This window comes from Ursus arctos, unplaced genomic scaffold (assembly GCF_023065955.2).
Source record: "Ursus arctos isolate Adak ecotype North America unplaced genomic scaffold, UrsArc2.0 scaffold_16, whole genome shotgun sequence".
NCBI classification, from domain to species: Eukaryota; Metazoa; Chordata; class Mammalia; order Carnivora; family Ursidae; genus Ursus; species Ursus arctos.
In genome coordinates, this window is record NW_026622830.1 from 55,849,429 (window position 1) to 55,865,443 (window position 16,015).

Sequence of the window (16,015 nt, forward strand, 5' to 3'; positions counted from 1 at the left end):
CAACTTTTCAACCACGCTACCCCTTTCCCCCTTCAACAGTGTCTCTCCACCCTCAGGACGCAGGGCAGCTGAGGACAGCGTGCATGGCCTGAGACCTGGCGTCAGCCTGCCGGCTCCGTACTCTTGAGAAAGCTACTGTAAGCTCTGAACCTGACCTTTCCCCGCCCGGGACATAAAAACACCACCACGGACCTCAGGGACCCGGCTGCGTTGCTCTGCACCCAGACGGTGAGTAAGTGTGAGGATGACCGTACACCCTGGACCTAAGTCACCCAGATGCAATCTGTCTCACTACCCTCTCCCCCTTCACACCACCGTCCAGGCGGGCTTTCATTCTGACCACGCCCCCACACTGCGCCGAGCACTTGCCAGAGTGTCCTCCAAGTCGCCACACCCGAAGGCCAAACCTCAGTCCTCATCATGACCTTTCCTGACACTTCAGAGAGTTGATCACATCCTCCTCCTGGACACTTCTTCCCTTCTTCCCATGGTGCCAGTGCTTGTGGTCTTCTTCACACCTGCTCTGTGCCAAACACTGCTCATGTTCGTCCTTGAGCACTCGATGGCAGAGTGACCCGAGGCTCAGGCTTGCTTGTCTTCTCTGTGCTCACTCCCTCGGTGACCACAGACCGTCACTGCGTTGTCATGGCCACTTCCAGCTCAGACTTCTCTTCCAAGCACCAAATGCCTATTTACAACTGCCTACATGACATCTCTACTTGGATCCCGAACAGAATCACAAACTTAAAATGCCTACAGTGAGCTCCCCATCTGCCCCTCTAAACCAAGTTCCACCCACAGCCTTCCCCCCATCTAGCTGCCCAGGCCAAGAGCCTTCTAGTCAACTCAACTCCTCCCTTTGTCCTCACACCCCTTATCCAATCTGTCAGCAAATCCTACTGCTTCTACCTTTGAAATACATCCAAGGCCCAACTGCTTCTCACCACCTCCAGTTTTCCTGCTCCAATCCCAGCCTCCGCTGCTGCTCACCTGGTTCCCTGAACAGCGTGCCGACAACCTCCTGGTTGTCCTCTACTCTCCCCCACCCTCCAACCCCCACCACCAGTGTCTATTCCCAACACACTAGCCTTTCACACCTCAGCCGAATCTCAAGGCCCAACACTGAGGGAGGGACAGCTGCCCTCCGGAGCCGACAGCCAGCACCGCCTTACCCTAGCGACTCTTTGTTTGGACAAACAGCCCCAGAACCTCACAGGTCAATCTATGTCGATTGTTCTCAGCTGCCCTGACGCTAAATAAGCCATCTTTATTCACCAAATGGGGGGTTTCAGATGGGTCTCCGGGCAACCTTCCTTTCTGTCTACTGCCTCCCCACACCCCATTAACCCTGAAAATAATCTCCATACATATTTCAGCAATTCAACTCCTCCAAAACTTTCCTTTGCTTTCCTAGAATTCTGATTGTAAAACACCTCCATCCCAAGTTCTGCCTTAAGAATGCAACAGCCCAAAACAAATCAAGAACCAAGACCCTGATCTGTCCTGCAGGGGCTCAAGTGGACCAGGGCACTCAGGTACATCAAGGAACCCGGGTCTCAGAGGAACACCATTAAGTCGATGCTGTACAAAGCCAGGCTTACTCGTGTGGCCTCACCAGTTGTCCAGAATTGGGGGAAACAATTATAGAAACACTGGTTATAAGGTTATTTTCCTGGGTTTACATATTTTCAAACAGGGGGTAAGGGGAGGGGAGGGCCAAACTAGAAGCAGCAGATTATATCCTGGTGCTCAAAGTTCCAGTGAGCCAAGAACGGGCTCTCAGTTCCCTGTCAGGCCTTCGTTCCGCTGCACATCACATTAAGAAGAAAAATTTTGTGTAACTTCTGCTAAATATGAAACTGTCTTGGGCTCTACCATGATGAACGATTTTTAATAGCTAATGCTGATGAAAAGTTATACTTGATATTCTCCCTCTTGTTTGGATCCACTAAGAAAAGAGAACTTATTTTGTGGCAAGCATTAAACACTACTTCATCCAGCCTTTAGTGAAAACTACCCATGGGTCAAGCAGAAAACATGCAGAAACAAAATAACAAAATCTTTGCCCTTAAAGATGCAGAAACAGACTTGTACCCAATAAATATAGCCCACTGGTACAGGAAGAAACATCGAAATGTGCAGGGAGGGTGGGGAGGAGACAAGGGATGTAAACAGCTGGGCATGGCCTTCTCCAAAAGACAGCAGAGTCACACCTGGCACAGCACACAGAACAGGTGCCTCTCGTAGCCAAGAAAGGGTAGAAGGAATCAGAGAAAAGGAGCAAGACTTCCAGGCCTTACTTGGAAACTGAAACTTCGTGACACAATTTTCCTTCCCTTCCCTAATACCTAATCCTGGCAGAAACAAAAGTGGGTTTGGAGGAGAAAGGAGAACAAAGGAGGAAAGTGAACTGACCCCCAGAAGGAAATGGAAAAACAATCCAGGGTCCTGCCCCTTGGACATCTAAGACAAAGACACTTGCCAAAGTCAAATTCAACGTAATTATAAATGATTCTGAATTCTGAATCCATGAAGTCTAAGTTTATGGGGCTTTTACACCAAAGCAATGTATTGCTAAAATCTTACCAATGCTAATACCACAAGACAGATTGATGAATCTTCTATCAACGATCTGTCCTCGATTTACCACTAGGCCTACCAGAAAGAGCAGTCTTTGGAAATAAGACAAACTGGAATAGAATCTCAATTCTATAACCTCCCAACTGTGGAGTGCAGCACAAGTGCCAAGGTTACAAATTAACAAATCACAAATAACCCAATCTCTGGGGCTTAGTTTTCCTCTCATTAAAGTGGGGGAACTGCCACCGAATAGCAATTGCTAACATTTGTGAATGCTGAGCACATTTCACATTTCTTATGGCATCTTCACCACAACCCTGGGAGAGCGGTCCCATCACCAGCACCCTTTGTCAGAGGAAAGAGCTAGGTTTAAGTAGTCAGTGAAGAGTTCGCATGGAGAGAGAGCTAGGTTTCGGTAGTTAGTGAAGTTAGTAAGTAAGCAGCCAAGCCAACATCTGAATCCAGAGCCCCTAAGAATAAAACACGAGTAAAAAGCACAGGCTCCAAAGCCAGACTGAGTCTGAATCCCAGCTTTGCTTTTTACTAACTTAGTAACCTTTAACCTCTGTTTCAGTTATGCAAATGTGAAACAGGGTCAAAGGGTAGCCTCATTCAGGGGATTACTGCCAGAGACTCACAGAGGAGCTGGATGGCCCAGTGCTGATCCTGTTGGGCCACTCTTCTAGGGCACATGCTGCTACTGTCACAACTATCAGGGACAGCACTGTCATCCTGCCTGCCTCTCTCCACACATAAAAGGCACTAAACAACTAATATTTCTTCCCTCACCTACTCTGCAAAATCAACTAGCTTTTATTTGTTTCTAGTATATGTCAAAGAAACCTTAAGACAGATGAAAGAAAAATCAAAACAAAAGGAAAAACCAAAACACAAATGTAGCAAGAGAATTATACTCACAGTTCTGAAGGCCACGGTAACTCTGTGAAGAAATCAAACGTGGGTTTAAAGGAAATGCTCCCGGTTTCTCTTTCCTCTTTCCATAGTCCTCAGAGAACCTGACAAGGAGAGACAACATGCGCATTAAAACCCCCTTCCTTTCACTTCTTGAAGCTCTACTGAACTCACCCCTCAGCCAGTTCCATCACCTCCCACGCAAGCCTACTGGGCAACGCCTGGGATGAGGGGTGAGAAGAGGGCACCACGTCCCTGTCTTCAAACCTATTTCTACTTAAGAAACACACAGGAAGGAGCGCCTGGGTGGCTCAGTCGTTAAGCATGTGCCTTCGGCTCAGGGCGTGATCCCAGAGTCCTGGGATCGAGCCCCACATCAGGCTCCTACGCTGGGAGCCTGCTTCTTCCTCTCCCACTCCCCCTGCCTGTGTCTCCTCTCTCACTGGTATCTCTCTCTGTCAAATAAATAAATAAAATCTTAAAAAAAAAAAAAAAAAAGAAAAGAAATACATGTGAAGCAACTGGAAACTATTCAAACATATCAAAAATCATAAATTAACAGGGTGTGGTTGGCTAAAAAGTGCACGATACAATGACAGAGTATAGACATCTGTTCCACTGCCTTCCATCAAAACTATACTAAAGAGATATTTTTTAAAAATGTTCTAAACAGGGGCGCCTGGGTGGCTCAGTCTGTTAAGCATCTGCCTTCAGCTCAGGTCATGATCCCAGGGTCCAGGGATGGAGCCCCAGGTCAGGCTCCCTGCTCAACAGGGCGTCTGCTTCTCCCTCTCCCTCTGCCCCTCCCCGTTTGTGCTCTCTGCTCTCTCTCCTGTGCAAACACTCACTCCCTCAAATAAGTAAATAAATAAAATCTTTTTAAAAAATGTTTGAAACAGCACAGGGAGAACTGAAAGGAGAAAAAAGCCAAGATTTTTGAAGTACTGAGGAAATCTTCTAACATGGAAGATTGAGACCCAAACAAAAAAGTAAAAAGAAGAAACCTGGAGGAGACAGAAACTATAAAAGACTGAAGTAGAGTAAATGAGTCAGCAGGCCCAAGAAAGCCAGGTCCCAAATCAGCAGTGGAACACACGGGAACCACTTCCACTTGCACAGCAGTGTCCTAGAAGACCAGAAGTGGCAGCAGCAGTGTAGACAGAACGGGGGTAAAGAAGGCATAGCCCCAAATACAGAGGAGCCGGGGAAGGCCATGGAAGCTGAAACCAGAACCTCAACACCAGGCACAACGTGACGCCCCCTCACTCTGAAAGAAGATGGGAGGGGGCATTCCCCAGAAAAGTAGAGGCATCTATGGACTGAAGTCACCCTGCCCAGCTGCACTGAACAGACCTGGACTTAATGACCGTATATACAGTGAACAGTGAATTCTCCAGCTCTCCTACAACAGACCACACACGCACACCGCTGGCTTCCAGATTCTGAAGTCAGAATTGTGCCGGAAAGGGACTGGAGAATATTTCTGGGGAATCTGATCAGCTCCAAAAGACAGATCTAAAGATACTAACCCTGGGGACCCCCAACACATGGCCCACCCAGAATACCCTGATGTAAAAGTCAAAGGGCCCCACCACGTCAGACAGGTGAAGGAAGGAAACAACCTAAAAGAAACAGAGACTATACAAACTATCAATAATATAGAGGTAAGACAACACTGCAATCAATAAAGAAAAACAGGATGTTCTTCTAGAAAAATAGAAAAAGAGCCCTTGGAAATCTAAAGAACCTTTCTGAAATCAGAAATAATAAACTAAAGAAAAGTTTCTCTCTGTTCTCCCTGAACAGAGAATAAAAAAGCCCCCCCCCCAAAAAAAGGCAGAAAAGGAGGAGCAAAGGAAGGAAGAAGAAGAAGAAGAAAAAGGTATTAAGATAATTACAACCTTTGCCCAGGACAGCCAAGTTCCGGATAATAAGACTTCCAGAAAAACAAAATAAGGAAAAGCAAGAGAGAAAACCTCAGCACAGTAATGCCAAAGAGTATTCCCAGAACTGAAAACTCCCAGTTACCAGAATGAAGGGACCCGCTGAATATGCAGCACAGTGGATGAAAACCGACCACACAAGGTACACCATCACGATATTTCAAAAGACTTGGACAAATTGTAAAACTCCTACAAGCTTCTAAAGATGGGAGGGGAAACAAGTTACATACGAAGGAAAAATGAGAATAGCTTCTGAATTCTAAAACAGTAACATGAAAACAAGAAGGCAATGGGGCAATCTTTGAATTTATGAACAAAAATGAATTCCAATACAGAACTCTATACCCAGCGAAACCATCAATCAAGTTTCAATCATGCATGGTCCCAAAAGGTTTGCCTCCTAAGCATCCTATGTCAGAAAGCCCCTGGAGAAAGTCTTCCACCAAAACACGAGCATCAACAAAAAATGAGCAAGGCATGAGCTTCCATCAGAAGGGATAAGGGAATCCCCAGGACGACGATGAAGGGAGATTCCAGAATGGTGGCTGTGCACCAGGAGAGAGAGAAACAAGTCCAAGCCGGAGCAGTGTTGCTCAAGAGGAGGGAATGCTGAAGGCTGTCTTCAACTTGCCCAAAAACACTGTACTATCTTTTTAAAGTAATTAACGCCACCAAAAGGAAGAACTCAGTGAAGAAAGACAAAGACAAGAGTTGCCACAAACATAAAATCCAACTGTGGACAAAAGCCAAACGATGAGAACAAAGGAACATCCAGGGACAACACAATAAAAGACAGAAGGAGCAAGCAGCTCAGAAAAGAAGAGAACGGAGATCTCCAGGAAACTGTCTGCCAGAAATCAAATGTGAAGAAGAGATGAGTCTGTATGACCATGAAGAAAAATTACTAAGAGGCTACTGGAAGGTATGGGGAAAATAGGTCTGGGGTAGGGGGTAAATTACAATAGGTATAAAAAGGGTTAAGAATGTGGGGGACTGATGGGGCGCCTGGGTGGCACAGTGGTTAAGTGTCTGCCTTCAGCTCAGGGCGTGATCCCGGCATTATGGGATCGAGCCCCACATCAGGCTCCTCCGCTGGGAGCCTGCTTCTTCCTCTCCCACTCCCCCTGCTTGTGTTCCCTCTCTCGCTGGCTGTCTCTATCTCTGTCGAATAAATAAATAAAATCTTTAAAAAAAAAAAAAAAGAATGTGGGGGACTGAAGAAAGATGAGTACCTGTCATAATGCCCTGGGCGCACCTCTATCACAGGACTTACCCACTGTACCATCATCACTGACTGACTTCTCTGTCTCCCCTCCTCGGCTGTAAAGACCTTTTGGAGAGGATCATTTCTCATCCAGTTATCACCCTGCAGAGTCCAGTACAACGCCTGCTACAAGAGTATACACAAAAGCAAAGGGTTTTTTGTATTTTTTTGCATTTATTCGGGTACTGAGTATCTACTACACATACCTGCTATCCTTCCGGAGAACTAGAATTCAAAGACATATGGACCTTGCTTGCCTTTAAAGAGTTTCAACTTTTTTTCACACCTGAGAAAACAAATATTTCTCCTATATCCTCACTCTCCCCAAAAGATGAAAAGTTCACCAGGGGCTTACAGAACTTTAATAGTCCGGCTATCACTAATGGATATGGAACCCAAGACCTGATGACACTTGCTTGACATTGTACGCATTGTGTAATATGAAAAGGGTGCCGGCTTGGGTATCAGTACACCTGGTTTCTAGTACTTTAGAATTACTCCTTTTGAAGAAGAGGAAATCCCAACTCCTTGATATGACCTGTCGGTCCCTGAATGATCAAGCCCAGTCTGACTGTCATGCTATCTCCCGTGAATCCTACAAAGCAGCAACATTAAGCCATTTTCGGTGTACAGAACAACCTGTGCCCTCCTCGACACCTCCTCCACCTGGACCTTCTTCCCCGGGATGACCTGGACGCATGTGCGGTGGGAGCCGTGCCCTTCCCCCAGGTGAGACACCTCTCTCCTGTCCCCCTCAGCACGCCTTCACATGACACCAGTATCTGTGGAGTGGCTGACAAATGCCATGCACGGCCCCAGGCCCCAGGACACAAGGCAATAGACGTGAGAGACGCAGGACTCTCCGGTGGTGGAGCTTCCTGTGCAACAAACTAGAGCAGATGTTAAATCTGGCCTGTCAGTGTCTTCCTCCACCCAAACAGCAAGATTCTGGGGACAACGACAGCCTAAGTTCCACAGCCTCAGCACCGCCATCCCAGACAAATATTTAAAGCACTATTAAATAAAACCAAAGTGAAGGTCAAAAAGCCCCAGTGCCTGCAGCAGGTGAGTACCATTTGCTCTTTAAAAGCCCTCTTTTTCTACTGTCGTTGTTTGTTTGTTTGTTTATTGCCTCTTGTCTGTTAGGAGTATAAACCTGAAAATGTCATTCAGGGAAATCTTGAGAGTCCGCTGGAACTGGCTTTATTCTCCTCACTAACCGCAAACACAAGACAGCCCAGTTACTCCCCACGTCTGGTTTCTGTTCGCCACTCTATAACCAACAGCGCGCACTGGACCGAACACCTAAAACACACGATCAGAACACATGCACTTGATGCGTGAATGACCTAATGATGAATACATGAGCGTATACACTGGCTTTGAGGGCCTTATAATTGCTCCTCACTCTAGTTTCTATTTTAAGGAGAATTCAAGCAGATAGCAACACCGCATTTATCAACACTGGACCTGCTGGATGTCTACCATTTGAACTGCGGGCAGCTTAGGGCCACGTCCAGCATGGAACTACTAAAATACAAGCATAACAATTTGAACTAGTTCAACTAGGGCAGAAAACTAGGTATTTCTCCAATCCTATAATTAAAATGCTTAAATTCTTTTGCTCCAGACAAAGAAAAATTAAACTTGGCTCATTATACAATGAAATAAATTGCCAGCTCCTTGAAGGTATTTGTAAGATGGACAATCTCTACGTTTCTGGCATAAGTGGGGACATTTATACGTACACGGGGTCCTCAGGCTACTCTGAACTCTCTTCCCCCTAACATGCAAATGAGAATTTCCCACCAGTCACAACACACTCTGAATCTATGCTTCCTGAACAGGTAACATACTCCACACGATCACTTTGCTTCTAATCGTCTCGTTTCAGTGCACAGTCCAACCTGGACAGTCCCTGACACCCGCCTCTCACTCACCCGGACAACAGTGACAACCTGCCATCTGCGGAGGGTGTGGTGTCATAGCAGTCTCTCCCAAGTGCTTTACAAGCACCAGCTCTGGAATCCTCACAGCCCTAACTGATTACTACTCTTGTTCCATTTTGCATGTGAGAAAACAAAGTCCAAAAAAACTTAAGACATTTTCCAAGGTCACACAGCAGACAAGGGAGAGAGAGATCAGGCATTCAAACACCAGCTTACCTTAGAATCATGATGCTATTCTGGCTTCCCAAGTTACCCAGATATTATTACTGTTAAAACAATGGACATGATTTGGGCTTTCCAAAGCAAACATGACAGAAAGATTCTTTCTGAAGCTGAGTAACAGTCAACACGACACACTGCCATATTAGAAGATCTCTGGCTTGAATTAACCATGCAGGCTGAGCCCCTGGCAGGAAATGGTCCGCTTGATGCTAACTGCCAAATAAAGCCCCAAACCACTGTTTCTCAATGCACAACATTCTAACCATTTAAATTATCTGTGAAGGTCTCTAATGTCCAAAATATATAACCACTTCACACAGGTGTCCCTTCCTCTAAGCTCAGTGTACCAAAGGTTTCTGCACTCAGGCAAGCCGTAGTAACCTGTACTCTGAAGAACACAGGTCAGAAGAAACTTTCTGAAAAACCAAAAATGTATAAAGAATGCAAACATGATTATGAAAGTTATCTGGGCAAACAAAAGCTTCTTTACGCTTCAAAATAATTTTCTAGTCAAACACATTCTAATACTAGACAGTGGAGCAGCTCATAGGTCATAGGTCACTGCATCCCATTCATCTGTGTGCCAGCGCATGGTACAGGGTCTGCGGTCCAACCGGTAGTAAGCTACTGATGATGTGAATACATTAGGGAAATGAAGAGGCAATATTACTAATTGCTGAAAAACCGGCATTAGGAACAACAACAACAACAATAAATCGCCCGTTCTACATGCAGAGTACACGGTGAATACCAACTGCTTGCACTTCTTAGATACGCTGGTCAAACTCATCAGGGAATAAGATTAGCTTTTAAATCCCCACAACAGAAATAACTACATCACTGGGAACTGTATTTGCTGAACCTCAGGCTGATCCTTCCCTAACTAGCCATGTACTAAGAACTATGTTCTGTCACATTTGTCAAAGAGTTATGATAATCTCCACTTAACAGATAAGAAAACAGATTTAGAGCTTAAGGAACCTGGTCAACATGCAGGGAATAAGAATCGAATCTGAGGTTCAAAGCAAGACCTATCCAACACCCATCCTCTTAACCACCATTCTGTTCTGCACTGTAAATAATATCCATAGAAAATGCCACTGCGCAAAGGCTCATTAAAAATACGAAAGAAACACTATTCTACTCAAATTAATTAATAGGCACAGTTAACATATTCAAGACAAGACAACGCTTCAATTGTACACAAATGAACGAATGGGCTACTAAGGTATACCTAAGGGTCATTCTGTCTACCTGAGAGAGGCACCAAAGGAAGGACCCATGAACCAAATGCGTGCAGTACTTAGCAGGAAATCTCCTGCAAGGCCTGGGAGTGATAAGTGATCAAGAGACACAGTCGTGCGGGCATCACTGGCCTCGGTGGAACTGGAGATCACTACCTGGACAAATGGAAGCAGTTTGCAAAGCGAAGGGTCCCAGATCTAGGTAAGGAAGACGAAGCACATCCCCTCCTGCCTCTCCTAGAAAGAGCAACTAGGAAGGCTGGAAAGAGTAACTGCAGAAGCTCTCTGACCACTCTGAAAAGTAAACTGCAGCGGGGGATTAGGAAGCAAGACTGGATTTAAACCCCGACCAAAATCAGCAGATTTCCATACAATGGAAAGTCTCCTTGCATGATATCCTAAATGGGGAGGGCACACCCCAAACTTATTCAGCATAGGAAGAACCAGAAAAGCGTCAATTCCCGTGGGAGGAGAAAATCAACACAAGCCAATATCAAGAAGGGAACAAATATGACAATCAGCCCAGAGGGACTTTAAAACAACTACTGTACAAATAATTCCACAAACAAGCATACACACAACATACTCGATATCGCAAATTCTTCTTTTCCTTTTCTCTCTTAAACCCACTGGCTCTGGCCCCCACCACTCCACGAACTTCTCCCTCTAAGACTACCAACGACCTCTGCACTGCTCAATCCAATCATTAGAGCCCAGGGCTCGTCCTTTCGACAACTGACAAGAGCTGATCTCCCACTCATGTTCTCGTGATTTTCTTCTTACCCCACCGATGGCTCCCTCCTTCCAGAGTCACCCAGGACTCTGTCCTTTCTCCTCTCAGCTATGCTTACCTCCCAGGCAAGCTCATTCAAATGCTGCTTCTATGCTAACAAAGCTAAAACTTGTCCCTCCAGCTCAGCCCGACTGCCTGGCCTTGCGCTGGACTGACCGCTGTTCACTCTGCACCGCAGCCCCACCGCGGCCTGCTCCTGCGCATCACCGAGACGGCAGAGCTACTTCTCCCAAAACCCCTTCCTGCTACAGCTCAGGGCGGCGGGCAGGGAACGCTAATAAGAGGCAACGTGGGCAAAATGAAGAGAAACATCATTCTCTTCAACTCTGCCAGCCCTCCCAGCGGTAGGGATGGATTCTAATTCCCCGTACGACTAATTGTCGAGAATGGCCCGGGTTTTCCTGACCAAACCCTGGCAGGTGTACTCTCTGCCGGGCCTGCTTGTAGGCCCCTTGGGGAAGTGGGGCATCACCGAAGAGAACTCAGTGAAACGTCCGACACCTCCAAGCCCAGGTGCTGACTGGCCCGCCCCCTCCACAAACCTTCCTACACACAGCCTTCTCCGTTCACGACAACGTCCGCCTTCCAGCTGCTGAGGCGAGAAACAACGGACGTCATCCCTGCCGCCTGTCTTCCTCCCACATTCCCCATCCAGTCTTGTCAGCAAGTAATGTTGGTTCTTCCCACAAAAGAGGCCCAGACGCTGTCCCCTCGCCATCATGCTCACCAACACCATCGTGACCGGAGCCACCATCCCTCACCGAAATGACTACAGCACTCCGGAACAGGCCTCCCCGCTCCCAGCCCTGCCACCCTAGCATACACGCTCACCACGGCAGACCGATTCCAAGCCTAGATCAGACGGCATCGCTTCTCTGCTCCAAACCCTAAATGGTCCCTCATCTTACATGGATGACAACAGAGAGTCAGTGAAGGAACGAGGCGAAGGACTGAGCCAACTGGTGTTCCCCACACTGCTAGGCTGTTTGTTCAAGGGGTCAATGGGACTGAAGAAGGGGCCTCTGAGGGCAGTCAGTGTGGAACTGCTGGTGAGAACACTTTTAAAGATATTAAGAAAACCCTGATTTAATACAACCTGGAGTACAATCTGCTAAGACACATTATAACTTATGACAGTAAAAATATCTGCAGAGCAGAAAAAGGGTTAGCTGGAAAATATACAATGATGAAAATATAAGTTGCTTAAAGCATTTAAACTATGGTTATTCAGTCTATCATTCATGAGCAGGAGCTTTGTGGAAAGTATTCGAACCCATCATGTGTTACTGAGCCAGTAGCACCAACGGCAACCTCATGAAATAGCCTGACTTGTCCTACCACACTGCAGTTCAATGGTTTGTGCAAGGCTCTGTTGTGACTTTTCAAGCACAGAGCCAAGACTGAAATCTACTTGAAAAAGACCCCCCCCTTTACTCATCACTATTACCAAACACTCAATTGCTTCGGAAATTAGCTTTTGCTCCTACATGTTAACATTTCTTCATGAGCTCAGCCTAAATTGACAAGGCACAGCAGCGCTCATATGAGGGACTTCGGGCAGTGACGGCATTTCAGTGGCTGCAAGCATCTTACTCACAAGCAACGTCCGACGCGGCCACACGGCTCCCCCGCCACCACAAGTTAGAGCAGCGCCTGCTGACTCACTCGGAGGAGCGTGCAACTCCTGACCTCAGGGTGGAGTTCACGCCCCACGCTGGGCATAGAGGCTAATTAAAAATGAAAAAAATTAAAAGTTAAAGAGAGAAGTGGATTTGTGTCTCCACACAAACGTGTAGCAGATGTGTTTTGAGCTCAAACTACAGTTCCAGCGGCATTTCTCAAACCTCAATGCAAGTACAATGAAAATTCACGTATCTCAAACCCACTTCACCGAGCAACTGAGGCACTTCCATCAGACCATCAATCGGAGAGAGGAATCTGCGCTGTAATGACGTGCGGAAAGGCAAACATCAAAAAGAATCTAGTGGAATTCTATCGATGTCTGCCAAACGATGAATACACTAAACTGAAATGATATGCTTCCGAACTGGTATCAGTGTGCAAGAGCACCTACGAGTATGCAGACACTGTCAGAGATGACATCTGTAACCTTCCGTGCAGATCAGCCCCGAGACTGAACATTTGTCATTGGTTGTGATGATACGGAACACTACCTGTGAGCTCCAATTACAAAACATGTTATCCAACCCTCCCCCGAAAAAAAATTCCATTCTTATTAGACCTGTATTATAATATATATACATACTCAATTATTATTTGAAATTCTGTCAATAAAAATTTTATAGATATTAGTGTTCTCTCCTGTTATGTAAGTACTTACATAATATCCTTCATTTTGCCTCTTAGTCTGCAAAACCTAAAATATCTACCATCTGCCCCTTCACAAAGAAGCCTGCCGATCCGTTTCAGTCATCTTCCCCAGATCTTCTGAACCCAGGTACAGCTAAGGCACATACCACATATCTTTAACTTCTCAGCTGTTTTTTTCTTTTTAACTTAAGTCTGTCATTTTACCTTTATTCCTTATAAATTTTACCTTGTTGATTTTAGCACTTCATTACAACCTGTCGAAGTATTTTCAAATCCTGATTCTAAAAATGAACGGTCTCCCAGCATTAACTCCTGTTCTTTACTCAAATTCTTGATGAAAACATTACGACAGGTGTCAAGTATGACACACTTCTGGAGACATCTTCACTTGGGTGCAGAAATTCTGGTATTTTAGTTTTGTGGCAAATTACACTACATGTGGTTGCAATGTATCTTCTACCTACAAGCAGTAATTTCTTTTCTTTTTTTTTGGAAGATTTTATTTATTTATGTGACAGAGAGAACACAGCAGGCGAGTGGGAGAGGAAGAAGCAGACTCCCAGCGGAGGAGCCCGATGTGGGACTCGATCCCGGAACGCCGGGATCACACCCTGAGCCGGAGGCAGACGCTTAAGGACTGCGTTACCCAGGCGCCCCAAAAGCAGTTATTTCTTGAACTCCCTAGTAATGACAGGAATAACAATTTACTTTCTAGGCTGTATGCAGGAAAGGATTAAGCTTGCCCCAGGGAAGATTTGGCCATTGCCCAGCTCCTGGGAAGTCACCTCTGAGCCTTTGGAATCCCCTGCCTGATAAGGTGGTCTTTGTTTAGCTGGGGGCCTTCGGCCACACCAGACAGTCCATGCTAACAATTTGATTTCTGGTGGAGCCTTGGGCCACACACGACACCAGTTTGATCTCCAGAGGGATTGGAGACTAAACTCAGCCATGTAGGCAGTGCCTATGGGACAACCCCCAATACATATCCTGGACACCAAGGCTCAAGTGAGCTTCCCTGGTTGGCAGCATCGGTGCTGGGAGAAGTCAGCACACCTGCACTGCGAGAGGAAAACTAGAAGCTCATGCTTGGTCTTCCCTGGACTTCGCCCGGTGTGCCTTTCCTTCACTGACTTCTGTCCACATCCTTGCCCTGTAATAAACCATAACCATGAGGATAATGGCTTCTCGCAGTTCTCTAAGTCCTTCTAGTGAACCACGGAACCTGCAGGTAGTCTTGGGGGCCTCCCAAACTCTAGGTCCTGATGATTTACAACGTCCTTACAGCAACACTACAGCAGTGTTCTTTCAGCACGAGGAGATGCTAGTTTAAAATGCAGGTGACAGGGGCGCCTGGGTGGCACAGCGGTTAAGCGTCTGCCTTCTGCTCAGGGCGTGATCCCGGCATTATGGGATCAAGCCCCACATCAGGCTCCTCCGCTGGGAGTCTGCTACTTCCTCTCCCACTCCCCCTGCTTGTGTTCCCTCTCTCACTGGCTGTCTCTGTCTCTGTCGAATAAATAAATAAAATCTTTAAAAAACAAATAAAATAAAATAAAATAAAAAATAAATAAAATGCAGGTGACAGGCTTCCACATCAGCAATGATCATCCAACATCTCTGTGGGATAATACCAGGCATTTGCATTAAAAAAAATTTTTTTTTTGAGAAAGAAAAAGCCAGATCACGAGGCGGTGGGGCAGGAAAGGAGACTCCACACTGAGCACAGAGCCTGACACAGGGCTGGATCTTATGACCCTGAGATCATGACCTAAGCCCAAAACAAGAGTAGGACGCTTAACTGACTAAGGCACCAGGCCCCCCTGCCTGCATCTCTCATATACTCTCCTTGGTGATTCTTACATACACTACTTTCAGGACCACTGACGTACCCAAAAGCTTCCTGAGGCAGTGACCGTCTTTTTTTTTTTTTTTAATTTACTTACTTACTTACTCACTTATATAATCTCTACACACAACGTGGGGCTCAAACTCACAACCCCAAGATTAAGAACCACATGCTCCACCCACTGGGCCAGCTAGGCACCCCAGGACTGTCTTCTTTTTAATGAATCCCCATCAGGACAAGATGCTCAAGAGTCAAGAGTGACTCAGGACAATGCTCTAAATCTGGTAGAGAAGTGAGAACAACTGGCATTATTAGTCTTCTAAAACTTAGACTATATACACGTGTGAGATTTGTTTTGTCATTCCTCAAATATCCAAGACAATGTAGAAATAAATGACTGAATGCAAACCACAAGTTACTTGGATACAATGTGAACAACGGATTCAACGGTGTCCATTTCTCACCCATTTTTCAATTACATCCATTTTTTTCAATCTCCTGACAGTTAATAGGAAACCTGAGTTTTAGAAGCTGTCTTCATACCCTTCTCATCTACTAAAAAGATCACCCGTGAGCTAAAGGTCAAGACAGCTGAGAGAATCTTGAGAGTCCTCCTCTGTCAGTATCAAGGAGCCATTTACCCAAGGAGCCTTACCCTGTTATTTCTTCATCTCTAAAGTGGGAGCCCCGGACCAGTTGATCCCTAAATTTAGATCAACCTCTAAAATCCTAGACTACCTAAAACAATAAAAATAAAGGAGGCAAACACCCAGTGGAAAAGTTTAGAATTTCCAATGAAATAGTTGAAAGGGCAGACTCAAAGACAAAAATCAAACATCAACTCTTCACCAACCAAATCATCAACCGTCACCCGACAAAAATTAATTCATATGTAGACAACTTGCATTTAAACTAAGTTACTCCTGCTACC

General features: G+C 45.8%; 1 protein-coding gene across 3 annotated transcripts in view; it reads right to left on the reverse strand.

The window, feature by feature from the left end:
• The window catches only part of LOC125281992 (ral guanine nucleotide dissociation stimulator-like), a 44,154-nt gene extending 40,347 nt beyond the window's left edge, over positions 1 to 3,807 (reverse strand). For 2 of the 3 annotated variants that reach the window (XR_008959546.1, XR_008959545.1), the window contains exon 1: positions 3,499 to 3,806. The gene's annotated coding sequence lies outside the window, so the exon portion shown is untranslated. Of the gene's footprint in view, positions 1 to 3,498 lie in introns of all 3 variants that reach the window. The other variant, XM_048215895.2, reaches the window with a different exon arrangement.
• Positions 3,808 to 16,015: the final 12,208 nt, after the last annotated feature.